Here is a 15,212-nt window from a genome sequence, read left to right as displayed (position 1 = left end):
AGAACTGCCTCATCCATGAACGGGCCCTGGCTATGATTGTGCAAAGGGCAAAAGAACAGTCAAAATGGCTGCATTGCAACTCGTGGAGACATTTCTGCAGCATCAAACAGCACGTGGCAGCTTGCAATGTGGTGCCTCACGCGGGTATTGGCCTGAGGATAGCCCCTCCTTCAGAGGAGTCAAGTGGCCAAATCATCCACTCTGCAATAGACACAAAGGGAAATGAAAGTGCAGGCTGGCAAGCTACTGTGTACTGGGGGAAGAGATGAAATGTCTGCCTTCCCACGCTGTGTACTTTCACAGGCTGTCTGCCTTCCCACGCTGTGTACTTTCACAGGCTGTGTGCTTTCACAGGCTGTCTGCCTTCCCACGCTGTGTACTTTCACAGGCTGTCTGCCTTCCCACGCTGTGTACTTTCACAGGCTGTCTGCCTTCCCACGCTGTGTGCTTTCACAGGCTGTCTGCCTTCCCACGCTGTGTGCTTTCACAGGCTGTCTGCCTTCACACGCTGTGTGCTTTCACACAATTTTTGCCATCACACAATGTGTGCTTTGACACAATGTATGCTTGCACACGCTGTGGGCCTTCACAAGATGTGTCCCTTCACACCCTGTGGGCCTTCACTGCTCATGTGCCTCATACTAAAATGGCCATCGGAGCTTTCTTGCGCAAGAGAGCATCTACACTGGCATGGATGCTCGTGTGCAAAAGCACATGCCAGTGTAGACACTCTCTTGCACAAATACTTTAACGCAAAAACTCTTGTGTTAAAAGTAGATGTAGCCAAGCTGTAAAGGCTCCTACATTAAACCCAGAGGTCCCAGGTTCTGTTCTGCCTGTGGTGGTTACACAAATGCTTTAGAAAGGAGATCACTGTTATTCTCTACAGTTGGGAAAACTGACTCTCAGAGTGTGGCTATGACTCGATTATGCCATCAGATGGCATAGCCAGGATTATAGCCCAGTCCAGCCCCCACTGCATTAACAGTTTGATAGAATGTTAAACAGGAAAGATGGAAATTCTGATCTACTTGAAATCTGTGTTCTTCATGTACCATTTGCTCCAAAAAAGGCATAGCTAGTGGTTGAATGATCTGAATTAGTGGAGGCTTGGGAACAGATTGCTTACTCTTCTGAAGCAGATCTGACACTCAGGGCTGGAATATGTTCCCAAAAAAAAAAAAAAATCAGATACACAAAAAGGAAAACAAGTCCAAAGAGTTTGTAACAGTGGAGCCCTGGGCTAGTGTTCTCAGAGAATCCATGTTAGAGGCTAAAATCTGGAAAAGGAGTGAGAGAGAAACATCATAGAAATTAACATTCACAGCAACTCAAGAGAACTACCTGAAATCCAGAGGGAATATAGGGTTGTTAACAAAAACCCTACCTCATTTCATAGTCATGGCAACATCAGAGGGGTAGGCCAAGGCTGAATGTTTTTTTAAGCACTGTTGTCGGAATTATTCTGTGGCCGTTCTCTGGCCTGTGCCATGCAGAACATCAGACTAGATCACATGTTAGAACCAGAGATAACCTGAATGGAAGTGCCTACATATATTTCAAAATACATCCCACAGATTCTTTTGAGGGAAGTATCAAAATATTTCATGTTGGCCTTTTCATTTGAACTGACATTCATGCGTGAAGTCACAAATACATGAGCTATGTATTCAACCCAAATATTTCACAAGAAAAAACAACAAAATCCGTTTTGGTCATGAGCTAAACTCATATTTTTCCCCAGATTTTTTGATTTGGCCACTGAATCCAAAAATCACTTCCTCACTCATCTCTACATCTACCTGGTTGCAGGTGGTATTCTGATCATGCTCTCACAAGCAGCCCTACTGAATGCTTTGAGAATATTTATGTGAATAAAACACATTACAGGGGGAATGGTTCTATTCTCAGTATGTGTATTATTGCAAAAACATTTGACCAGCTTCTCCTCTTACAGCTTCTTCACATGGGCCGTGTCCAGACTCAGGGGTTCTTTCGAAAAAAGTAGCCTTTTTTCGAAAGAACTTCCCCTGCATCCAGACTCAAGCCGCGTTCTTTCGAAATTATTTCGAAAGAACGCGGCTTTTCTTTCGATAGCGGTAAACCTCAATTTACGAGGAAGAACGCCTTCTTTCGAAAGTTCCTCTTTCGAAAGAAGGCATTCTTCAATGTAAAGAGGCCGTCTTCGAAAGAGAGCATCCAGACACGCTGGGTGCTCTCTTTCGAAAAAGCAGATTTCTCTTTCGAAAGATCCGCCTGCAGTCTAGACGCGATCTTTCGAAAGAGGCTCTTTCGAAAGAAGCCTGCAGTCTAGACATAGCCTTGGGGAGTCCTTCCAGAACAGTATTCCTGATTAACTCCACGTTTTTTAATTTTGATGAAGTTTTGTTTAAAAATTAAGAAAAAATATGAGAAAACGCGGGAAAAATTCTATTTCAACATTTTGGGAAAGAAAAGTTTTCATTTTTTTTCACTTCCAAATACATTTTTGTTTGGAAAGGTCCTTTCTTTTATATTAAAATGTCCTCCCTCTCCCGAAAAAGGTCTAAATCAAAAGGAAACAGTTTAAGCTCTCTCTATATATAAAAAAAGTTTTCTATGGGATGACAGAGTGATGTGATGACACTGTATCCCACAGCCCCTCCTCTGCCCTCAGCTGCCCAACCTCCTCCTGCCCTCCCTAGTGCTCTGGCGGGCCGGAGCCATGTAACCTTTCCCCACCCCATTCCTGGAGCCTCCAGGAGCCATGTATCCTCCCAGAAGGGAACCAGAGGCCTTCCCCTTGCGGGGGTGGGCCAGGACCCACATGCCCTCCCCCTTCACAAGGGAGGGGCCTGGGACCTGTGCACCCTCCCAGAAGGAGGAGGGGCAGAGCCACATTTCCTCCCGCATCACGTGTGGTGGGCTGGAAGTCATGCACCCTCATCCCTCGCAGCCAGAGGGAGAGAGCCAGGCAGCCTTGGCCCAGCCCAACACCCCGGCGGATGGAGGAAGAGAGCCAGGCCAGCCTCGACCCAACCCTCCAGTGGCCCAGCGGGAGAGCTGGGGCTGCCTACCCACAGTGATGGAGCTTGGTGAGCGTAGCGAGCAGGGAGCAGAGCCCCCTAGTTTAATCAAAATGAAAGTTTTCATTTCAGCCCTCACATTCTTCATTTTGTCTCATGGAAAATATTCAAAATTGTAGGTCGCGTGTCCTGATTTCTGGGTGAAGTTCTTGGATAAGCTCAGAATGTTTTAGGGGACAGAAAATCCATTTCCCCAGCCAGACGAGAGAATGAACCCCACGGGACAGACATTAGTCGTCTTGCTTAATGCGCTATTGGAAGTTGCACGGTTACTGTCATGGGGTGGGTGGGATAAGAACCTACATAGATTAAAACAGCATGTCTAGGATGAGACCAAACCAGAATGTCCTCTGCACTTTGGGGAAGCTTTAACTCCAACCTAAGCTGTGTGACCTAGGTCCCTCCTCAAAGGGGTTCGTACTTGCCAGGTGTGCTCACCAGTGCCATAAGGATGCAAGTCATCTGTTTCCCCAGCTGGCGAAAGACCTGCTGTCTGGTCTGTGCAAGGACCTACTGTTGTGCAGGTCACCGCTGTGTCTCCGCTGGGCTGTGAGCCCTGTGGAAAAAGGGCACATACGTTAGTGTGTAAATGAGTCTGTGAAGGCTGCAGAAGAGATATATGGGCAAAGGCTAAAACGTGGGTGCAATCCCTCAGGAAATTGACTGCAGTCGGGATTGTCTATAGAACTTCTGGATCTAAAACTGGGAGTTTGTGTAGCCTCAGCTAGTGGAAAGTAGATTTATTAACCAGGATGGGTGGTGTAACCCATGGGCTCTTGCAGCCATCTGCAGAGGGCACGGGGGTATAAAAGTTACGGGGGTCCCATGGGACTGGTGTTTACCTTCTAGTTCACCAAACAGTGTCACATGAAAGTGTGTGTCACACCGGTCCTCATAATCTTTTCTAAATGTATGTGCAGAGAATACGGAAGAAGGTATGTGTCTATTGGAAGTTGTGTTCTTTAGACCTTGTAGCTCAAGGCAAGGAGGTGGGAGATGCTTGTTTCCCTTGCTGACCATCGTGTGTCTTACAGTAGTACTCTATTCGCATAGTGAGGCACCTCTGAATGGAGAGAAGGCAGGGGGATAATTATGAGAATGATGTTAAAAGCGGGGGTGGGGTGGCTGCTTTCCAGGTGAAGAATGAAGTACTCGACTGAGATATCTAGGTATGCAGAAAGATGCTCTGAGGTCCTTTACCAGGGGAAGGGGACAAAGTGCCAGTGGGTGTAGTTTCTGTCTTGGTTAAAATGCAGTGAGAAGGACTTTGGCTGGTTTTGATGGACATGTAACCCTTTTTTCCAGCATTTCTGTCGGCTGCCATTGAATCTCTCTCTGTTAAATAAGCTCACAGGTGCTTTTCCCGTAAACTAAGTGCTGTGTACAATGCTGAGCTGTGTTCTCAGGTGTAACAATAAGCTGCGGGGTACTGGGCCTTTGGGATCTGGTAATTCTGTAAGTGGTTAAGATGCTGAATGTCACAGGGGCCCCACTCAGAGTACTCAGGGTTGGAGTTTGCCTGGCACTTGCCTCTCTGAGAAACACTGGAGCCCACATGGGTTGCCTGTGGCTGATAGGATCAGCCAGCTGACCCCTAGCAGGCAGAGAGAAGATTCCTCATGGTAATAGCAGGCATTAACGAGGTGCCTTAGAACTCTCAGTAACCTGAGCATCGTCACAGGTGGTCTAATGACCTCTAGAGGGAGACAGAGGGCAGTAATGACCAGGTGTGGGTGATACAGGCAAAGAAGTTAGGGGAAATAAGAGCTTTTAAAAGTTTATTGGGAGGAAAATGCAATAGATCCTTTAATAAATAGATTAATAGAATCATAGAACACTAGCACGTCAAGAGATCATCAGGTCAAGTCCCTTGCCCTCACGGCAGGACCAAGGACTGTCTAGATCTTCCCTGACAGGTGTCTGTCTAGCCTGCTCATAAACATGTCCAGTGATGGAGATTCCACAACCCGCCGAGGCAATTTATAAACAAGAGGGACAAAATTAATGTTTAATCAAAATGGCTGAGTCACTAAAGAACTTGTAAAACAACAAGTAGTCCTGTGGCACCTTAGAGACTAACAAAAATATATACACAGTAGCATGAACTTTCGTGGGCAAAACCCACTTCATCAGATGAGCTGTAAAGGAATAACAAAAACCCAGAAATGATAACAGAAAAAGAAAGGAAAGAAAGGTACCTGTCAATTGTAGGACCAGTGCTAACGAGGCTAAACAAATGGGCTGGAAGTGTCATATACTTAGCTTTTGATGTAAAAATGCAGTGTTAAAGGCAGTGGAGACTGGCTTTATAATGCCACATCCAGTTAATGTCAATGTCAAACCCAGGGAAACAGTGTCAAATTTACAAATGAAGATCAGTTTCGCACACTCTCTCTGTAATTGGCTGGTGAAATTCCTTTGTAGAAGAATGATTACTTTTACATCCAAGAATGAGCACCCAAGCAGGTTAAAAAGTTTCCCTATAGGTTTATATGTGTTACCATTTCTGATGTTTGATTTGTGTTCATTTATTCTTTGTCATAGAGACTGACCAGTTTGACCAATAGATATGGCAGAGCGGCAGTAACAACAAATGATAAAGTAGTATCTCTGGGAGGAAATTAGTTATTAAAATTGAGACTGAGATTTTAAAAACATCTATGAGAGGTAGGAGAATTATTACTAACTTGCTCAGTCACTTCTTGCTCAGTCATACTTCTTGAAGATAGTGGAAACATAGCAATAAGAAGGACAGCCTTCACATTTTCTGGTAAATCTGTTAGCTACAAAATGCTGGCTTAACTGCACAGTTCAGTTTCTTTCATCCTGGCACTATGGTATTGTCAATAAATTAATAACTTTCACGCTTTCACTTACCTGAGTGCTGGTCCTGTCAAATCCAATGGTTGTGGAATCTGAGGAAAGAGACTGAATATATTAATATGAACTCTGCTTGAAATGCCAGGGAACTTGTGTTAATGCCAGAGCTGGTCAAAATGATACTGCTACAACTTTTTAAAAAGCAATCTATGTATAAATGACTGATCAATATGAAAATGGTTGCTGGAAATGTTCATTTTGGTCATTTCCCCCCATGTTTTAGATGAAAAGTTATTTTTATCTAGTGATATTAGATTTCAAAAATATTTCACCATTTTACCCATTTTTTGTTGAACCCCCCCTTCCCTCCAGATTCCTTGAAGAAATTTCACGGAGGAAATGAAAATTTTCCATACTCCATCCCCCATCAGTCAGCATTTCATAACAAACTCTAATTAACCTTTATTCCGGCTCCTGCTTCTAACCTGTTTATTAGGTTGTAGATATCGACCTTATTATAGCAACTGCGTTAGGTCACGAAGGGTCAGCCCAGCTGGTTTGGGCTGGTTCTAGTTAGTTCTGTGTTATGAAATAAAATGGACACTTGCAACTGCTCAAGCTCTCTGTATTTCCAGTGATTTCTTTCTAAACTGTGGAAGTCCAAATGATATAACACCTGGCATCAAGCAGATGGGAAATCCCTGTAGGCCCTGCTGTCAGCTTGCTTTGGTTGTTCTGTTTTACCCAAACACCAGCCTAAGCACTGAGAAAAGCAGCATCTTACATTCAGTTCGATCTTCAGGGCTTTTGGGAATCTCCTCACTTGGACCGTGTTTCCTGTGGAGAAATGAATGCACAGTATAGCCAAGGAGGTTAGCAGCTGCCCTTGCTTGTGAGGTTTCCTCTAGGATATGGGAGACGCAAGGCACATCTCTGTCCTACCCCATGTGAATCAGAGACTTACATTGGTGAGAGCCTGACCACTGAGCTATGAGACATTTTGACATTCCTCAATCTCATCCGCTGAAGTGTAAATCTGATCAAAGAGTCTTCATGTTAGAGAGAGGAACTGGCTCTATAGCCTCGTGGTAAGGTTCATGGCAGTCTTATTCAGGATTTGAACTTGGGTCTCCCATAGCCTATGTGATGGGCTTAACCATAAGGGTTTCAGACACTGTCTCTAATCAGCAATTCCATCCTGGGACCTGGGAAATCTTCCTGAGAAAAATATCATTACAGTGGACACATTTCAGCAAAAGGTTTGGTTTCCAAGAATCAACATTTTTGTATTAAAAACAAGTGTTGAAAATGTCCTGACTAACTCTGATTGGTGCTAGTCATCAGCTGCAGAGCCAGCGTGCACCAAGGCCAGGGCTCAACCACTTTTTGGCCAGCCACATCCCAGCTCAGTGAGGTGATCTGGCAGTGTCGGGGTTGGCTGTTGTGGTATTTTGTGAGGTGAGGACTTAGCCTGCATGCAGTGGTGAGTGTGAATGGGCCAAAATGGTGAGCTGGGCCATCCCAGTGGGATAGGAAATGCTAGAAGCTGGGCTAGATTTCCATCTCCTGGCCCCCAGGGTCTCCCCCAACCCAGGGGTACCCCACTCCGTGTGCTCCTCACTGTCAATGCTGCTCTGTAGCCCCTGGAGCTCAGAATGGGGTTGGGAAGAAGCTGCAGTTTGAATGGATTGAAGTAGGATTTAGACACTCAGCTCCCATTAAATGGGCATTGAGACGCCCTTCTGAAAAGCCAGCCTCCATAAAGGGAGTTTGTATGGGCAGAATATCAGCCATGTTTTCGCTTAGGGGTGATCGCAGCCTACCTTGTATCTCTCCTCTTCAACAGAACTGAAAAATAAATAGAAAATGTCATTTAAAGTCTGTACAAATCACCATGAAGCACACACAGTCTGTGATCAGCCTTCTGTTTGGCTCCTCGCAGCTGATTGGTTTTCTCTTTTGTAACTAAGTATTACAACCCAGGGACTTTCCCTGAGTCTGTGTCAATTGTGGCTATTTACTACCTACTCAATTTACTATGCTTGCAACAGTAGTTTTGTTTTGATAATAAAAGAGTTTGCTTGGAGTTGGGAAAACAGAGAGATTCCAAAGACAACACTGTACTCTTCCCTTATAAAAGGCACTTAATCCTAAGGACACAACAGTCAAGCAATACCGGTTAATTAGAATAAAAAGAAAACTCTTTTATTACCAAGACAAAACTCCTATTACAAGCATAGTAAGTTGGCTAGGCGGTCAATAGGCACAAATGACATAGACTCAGGGAAAGTCCTGGGGCTGTAATCCTTAGTTACAAAAGGGAGAAACAATTATCCTGCTTAGACTATTTCCAAACCCCCAAACAAGGAAAACAATAAACCCTGATGAACTATTTAAACTTTTCCCTGTTTACACATTTCAAAAAGTCCATTCCATTCCTTTTGAGAGAGAAAGAGAGAGAGAGAGAGAGAGAGAGAGAGAGAGAGAGAGAGAGAGAGGTGTTCCCCATCTCCCTCAATACCTGGGAGAAACTGCTCTGATCTCAAAGAAAGAAGAGAGAAAGAAACACCCTCTTTTCCAGTTTGAAATTACTACCTGCATTTTTATTGTCTGACTGCCCGCCCCTCCTGGCTGACACCTTTGCTAGGTTCTTGAGTTAACCCCTTGGTCACCAGGTATTAGTCAGGACTCCTTGGCTGCATCTAGACTGGCACGATTTTCCACAAATGCTTTTAACGGAAAAGTTTTTCTGTTAAAAGCATTTGCGCAAAAGAGCGTCTAGATTGACACGGATGCTTTTGCGCAAAAGCACTTTTTGTGGAAAAGCATCTGTGCCAATCTAGACACGGTTTTGCGCAAGAAAGCCCCGATCGCCATTTTCACCATCGGGGCTTTTTTGTGCAAAACAGTTTTTAGCTGTCTACACTGGCCTTCTTGCACAAATACATTTGCGCAAGAGGGCTTTTTCCCGAACAGGGCAGCATAGTATTTCTGTAAGAACACTGACAATCTTACATTAGATCGTCAGTGTTCTTGCACAAATTCAAGTGGCCAGTGTAGACAGCTGGCAAGTTCTTCCGCAAAAGCAACTGCTTTTGCGGAAAAACTTGCCAGTCTAGACGCAGCCCTTCTGTTCATGACAACCCCCCACAAAGGAAAAACTCCCTATGCTGAACCTAATTGGACTTGCTGGGTAATCCCAGTGGATACATGGGAGCAAACCAACAGCATAATTCCAGTGCAAGAGCCGTAAAGCCATCATGCCTAGCACCTGAGGGGGCAGACTCAGAGAAAGAGGACAAAGGTGCACTAGCTCTGTCACCATGGCAACAGCTCCATCTCCACCTTTCACCATTAAATTACATTAATTATTGGCAGACACATTATCCACCACATCTACTCTGAGCTTGCTAATTGGTTAGCTGAGATGCTACATTGTCCTGCCCATGCGGGATTTTAAATTACTGAAGGGTTCAAGGCCTTACACCAATTTTTTTACTGTTTTTCACTATTTATCTGGGCTGCAGTGGGCAGTGATGAGTGTAACTCTTACCTTTCCTGGCCAAAAGGGAACATACCACCACTAGGACCAGGGTAGAAGGAATGGCGATTCCTAGTATTAAGTTAGAGGAGGATCCTAGGAAAGAAATGGTTCAATGTCAATATGAAAAAGACACTAAGGAGAAAAATCCGAAATTACTGGATAGCTAAAGGGAGAAATGGCATATGATAGTGTATGAATTTCTGTCAATAATATTGGCTCTCTTTCTATGGGTGTTTCTTAGTTCTTTTCTATATGGTTTGTATGTGGCTCTCATCACTGTAGTATCTAAGTGCCTCCCAGTAGTGAATTAAGTGACATGACTTCACATCTGTTATGTGTTGTTTGTTCTTCAGTCCTCACAGTTTGTTCTTCAATCCTTCAATCCTCACTGTGTGCACAGTGAGGAGAATTGTTTTGTAAGGCTTTTAAAAATATACACTTTGCTCTGAATTGATGTGAGAGAAAGAAAGTGGAAGAAATGCACCGACTGCTTGGAGCGGACGGTGTAGAGGTTTGTGATGGTCGTTAGTTTCTGAAGAAGTTTATTTCACAGTCTAGGGACACCTGCCAGGCAAGGACTATCTCCTGCAGAGATGAGTTTTACTCTTACTGTGGTGAGTCCCACAGGAGCCGAGCTGAGGACTGAGGAGGGATGGGAATGTAGGGAACTGGATGCACTGCCAAACTGGCAAAGGCAAGGTGTTCCATAAATCACGGGTAGCATGCAGGAAGGCATGGAAATGGAAGCAGCATATGGAGACATACCAGGCAACAAGTGCAATGGGGCATTTGACATAGAACTAGAGCTGGTGAGAAGTTTTCCATTCAGATGTTCATAAAAATACGATCTCCAGCAAACTGAGATTTTTTCATGTGAAAACGTAGATTTTGTTGATTCTTTAAGATTTGGGAAAATCAGTGCGGGGTTATTCTGCCCAAGTTATTGTGGTGCCTCATGGGATACTGGTTGTGTCATGCCTCCATTTTCTTTAGTGGTCCTGGGCCCCTGGACACACTACATCTCCCATGATGCTCTGAGCTCTGGGAACTCCCATGATGCTGTGTTACAACCAAAGCAGACACATAGACCAGTGCAGAAAAACTGAAATGAAATGTTTTGATTCAGGAATATCAACATGTTTTATTTTGAGAGAAAGTGTCAAAATGTTCAATTTTTCACATTTCTAAATTAAAAAAAAAATCATTTTTTTTGCTATTTCAGCATTTTTCAAAAACAAATGTAGACTCACCAGAGTGTCAGAATGTGTCCCACAGAACAGAATTTCTGTTTTGCTATCATTTTTGTGTTTAACTTATGCATCAACCCTGAGCTTAGCTGGATGCGTTAGCTGGTGGGAGAACTTCATGTGTCTTATGGGTGGGAAGCTGTACAGATTTTGTGGGATATGGCTGGCCCACATTTTAGGAGGAAGCATCAACTCTACTCATCTCCTTCCAGCCAAAATTCAAATGGGAGGCTGGCTGCCACAATGTGATTGGCTGCTTTTGGGCACTGGCAGCCAGCCACAAAGGAAAGCTCAGAATAATTGCTACAGGCCTATTCATTCTTCATGCTTTCACTCAGGACATTGTGGGTGCGTCTACACTGCACCATAACTTGAAATAAGATACGCAATTTCAGCTACGCAAATTGTGTATCTTATTGTGATGCTATTTCAAAATAGCTGATTTCATCATTTGGTACTATTTACACTGTGCCAAATTTTGAAATAAAGTGTGATTCTGAAACATCCCTTTTTCCTCATAGAATGAGGTTTACAGAGACATTGGAATAGCGAGCTTGAAATAATGGGTTTGCTGTGAAGACGTGGGATAGCTATTTCCCGAAATAGCATTTCAGTGTAACCAAGCAATGCTAGAGCAATATAATTCAATAGACACAATGAAAGAAATTCATACCTGGGTCAGCATAGGGTGTATGCATTTTAGCTCTCAAAGCCTTGTACCAGACTGCATCAAAGAGGTGAATTTCACATCTTCTCCCTACTTTCAACACTTTCTCCAGTTCTCCAACAAGCTGGTGGATTGAAGTTGTTGACTCTGGGTTCAGGATCCGTTTGACCCCATCCCAGGCTAGCATTACCCATAACTTAAAAAAACAGCTTTATATGTGGTACGCAAGCCACCTACGAGCATAATTAAATTCATTTACCGTTGGGAAGTGGCTGAACTTCAGTTACATTTCTGTTGGACGTGGGTGTTGCATCTGTGGAGTGGATGCAGTTCAGGTCACACATAAATTACTGCATTCATCTGGAAGCTTTACATACATCTTCTTTAAGAGTGCATCTACACTGTATCATTGTTTTGAGCTAATGAGAGCATCTACACAGCCATTTTGTTATTTCAAAATAATTTTGAAATAACAGACCGTTTATTCTTAAATCTGTAAACCTCATTATACGAGGAATAATATCTATTCCGAAATAGCTATTTTGAAATAAGGGGTGTGTAAACTCCCCACGGCTGCTATTTCGAAATAGCCCCTCCCCAGGGCAATTCTAAGTTATTCCTCCCCAGTGCCTCCAGGGGCTCTAAATCGAGATAGCGCGTCTACATTAGGGAAGCCTGCTTTGAATTAATTTTGAAGCTTCCCTGCACTATAGATGTGCTATTTCAAAATAAGCTACTTCAGAATCACTATTCTGGAATAGCTTATTACGAAATAGCCGTGCAGTGTAGACGTACTCTAAAACTACAGAAAGACTTAAAATTAAATGGTCATCGCTTGCCACTGATATCATGAAAGGAGTAAAAACATCCAGTTCAGTAAGTGCAGTCTGATAATTTAAGTGGTTTTCACTGCAGCTGTTGGAAAGACAATTTTTTTCATGGGAAATTTTGACAGTTCAAAAATCACCTCCCTTCTAAATTTCAATAAAGAAACAAAATATCAAACGTGTCCACAAAACAGAACTTTCTGAGAAGTCTCAAACTGGGAATGTCAATGTGAAAACAGTTCAGTGTAGTGTTCAGAACAAAATGGACCAATTTGACATTTCCATTTCTATTTTATTGAGGACGAGAGAAAAAACAGATAATTCAAAACCAACAATTTCTTGTGGAAAATTTCATTTTTCACAAAACCAAAGTGTAGCATTTCTAGTGGCTCTCTTTTCTGCCAGGCTTTGAATTACCATTCTTAAATGGCACAATTGTCTTTTAGCAGTGGTTATTTGGGGACCTAGTCTCCTGAAAGTATAGGCTTCTCATCCATTACAACAGGAGTGGGGAACCTTTTTTGGGTTGGTGGTCGCTGACACATAAGAACATAAGAATATAAGAACGGCCATACTGGGTCAGGCCAAAGGTCCATCTAGTCCAGTATCCTGTTGTCCAACAGTGGCCAATGTCAGATGCCCCAGAGGGAGTGAACTGAATAAGGATTCTTCAAGCAATCGCTCTCCCATCACCTGTTCCCAGCTTCTGACAGAGGCTAGAGACACCACTCCTACCCACCCTGGCAAATAGCCATCGATGGACCCAACCTCCATGAATTTATCTCTTTCCTGGACCCTGTTAAAGTCCTGGTCTTCACAGCCTCTTCTGGCAAGGAGTTCCATAGGCAGACCCTGTGCTGTGTGAAGAATAACTTCCTTTTGTTTGTTGTAAACCTATCTATCTATCTATCTATCTATCTATCTATCTATCTATCTATCTATCTATCTATCTATCTATCTATCTATCTATCTATCTATCTATCTATCTATCTAAAGTCCTTTGGGATCCTAATGGAGCATAGGGCCTCCACAATCATTTTCCATCTCTTGCGATCCTTAGTGATAGTCTTGATTTGATCCCATGTTAAGCCAGCTGCTTTTACTTCATCCCGTTTTAAACCTGCTGCCTATTAATTTCATTTGGTGACATCTAGTTCTTATGTTATGGGAACAATAACTTTTCCTTATTCACTTTTTCCACACCAGTCAGGATTTTATAGACCTCTATCATACCTCCCCTTAGTCTTCTCTTTTCTAACATGAAAAGTCCAAGTCTTTTTAATTTCTCTTCATACGGTACCTGTTCCAAATCCCTAATTGTTTTTCTTGCTTTTTTCTGAACCTTTTCCAATGCCAATATATGTTACAGGTGACCACATCTGTAAGCAGTATAAAAGATGTGGGCATACCATGAATTTATACAGAGGCAATAACATATTCTCTGTTATATTCTCTATCCCTTTTTTAATGATTCCCAACATTCTGTTTGCTTTTTTGGCTCCCACTGCACACTGAGTGGATGTTTTCAGAAAACTATCCACAATGACACAAAGATCTCTCTCTTCAGTAGTTGTAGCTACATTTAAATTAAGTTAACGGAGATTGCCTATCTCCTAGACCTGGAAGGGACTTTGAAAAGTCATCAAGTCCAGTCCCCTGCCTTCACAGCAGGATCAAGTAGCAGCTTTGACAAATTTTCACAGTCTACTTTGTTCTTAGCTATTTTGAGCACGTCACTGTTTACCCCTTTCTCCAGATCATTTATAAATAGGTTCATTGACTCATAGAATCATAGAACCATAGAGCTGGAAGAGACCTCAGAAGGTCATCAAGTCCAGTCCCTTGCCCAAGACAGGACCAATCCCAACTAAATCAACCCAGCCAGGGCTTTATCAAGCTGAGGCTTAAACACCTCTAGGGATGGAGACTCCACTACTTCCCTAGGGAACCCATTCCAGTGCTTCACTACCCTCCTAGTGAAATAGTTTTTCCTAATATCCAACCTGGACCTCTCCCACCACAACTTGAGACCATTGCTCCTTGTTCTGCATCCGTCACTACTATGAACAGCCTTTCTCCATCCTCTTTGGAACCTCCCTTCAGAAAGTTGAAGGCTGCTATCAAATCCCCCCTCACTCTTCTCTTCTGCAGACTAAATAGACCCAAATCCCTCAGCCTCTTCTCGTAGGTCATACTAAGCCCCTCCAGACTGAATAGAATTGGTCTCAGTACGGACCCACAGAAAAATCAGCTGGGTAGGAGCAGCGAGGGATGGGAACTGGATCCAGGCAAGTTGGGGACCACATCTGGCCTCTGGGCCTATTGTTCCCCACCCTATGTTACATCATGGAAAGTCCCAGGACTCTGGAGAGTAAGGCTGAGTCCTATTTGACTCCATTCAGGCCATTATTCAGTTTCTGTGGTTCACTAATTAAGTTAAATATTGTGGGGCAAATTCATGGTGGATTCAGTCACTTTGGTTAGGCAGAAGCGAAGTGGCCAGAGAGGAGAACTAAGATCCACCCAGGAATGGAGCATTGCCTGTTCCATTAGGTTTTCACCATCTCCTCAGGCATGATGTGGTGGTGTTGGGGTCTCACATTAGGCCTTGAGGAAGGCAGATTTGTGCCCCTGAATGAGTCCCCAGGGATCGAATCTGGCTCTCTGGACCTGTTGCAGTAGATATTCCTATTGACTCCATAGGGAGGGGTCTGTAGAGAGAACTAGGCATTTTAGACTGCGATAGTCAGGGCAGCATGCTCAGCTGTATGCAAGCACGCTCCAAAACACACATTCCTGAACCCCCTGGCAGGGGTCTCCCCAAAGAAACCAGTGCCCTGACTCATCTCACTCCATAAACAATGAAGAGGCCTGTGATACCTTACATCAGGGGTGGGGAACCTTTTTTGGGTCAAGGGCCACTGACCCATGGAAAAATCAGTTGGGGCTGCACACAAGTGAGAAGCAAAAAAAGAAAAACCAGCCCCGTACTGACGTGGCCCCTAACGGAGGAGAAAGACATTCCCCACAATCCCCTCACAA

The sequence above is a fragment of the Pelodiscus sinensis genome, chromosome 18 (genome assembly GCF_052426305.1).
Source record: "Pelodiscus sinensis isolate ZL-2025 chromosome 18, ASM5242630v1, whole genome shotgun sequence".
In the NCBI taxonomy this organism is placed as follows: Eukaryota; Metazoa; Chordata; order Testudines; family Trionychidae; genus Pelodiscus; species Pelodiscus sinensis.
The sequence above is the reverse complement of the archived record's forward strand: the minus strand, read 5'-3'. Positions refer to the sequence as shown.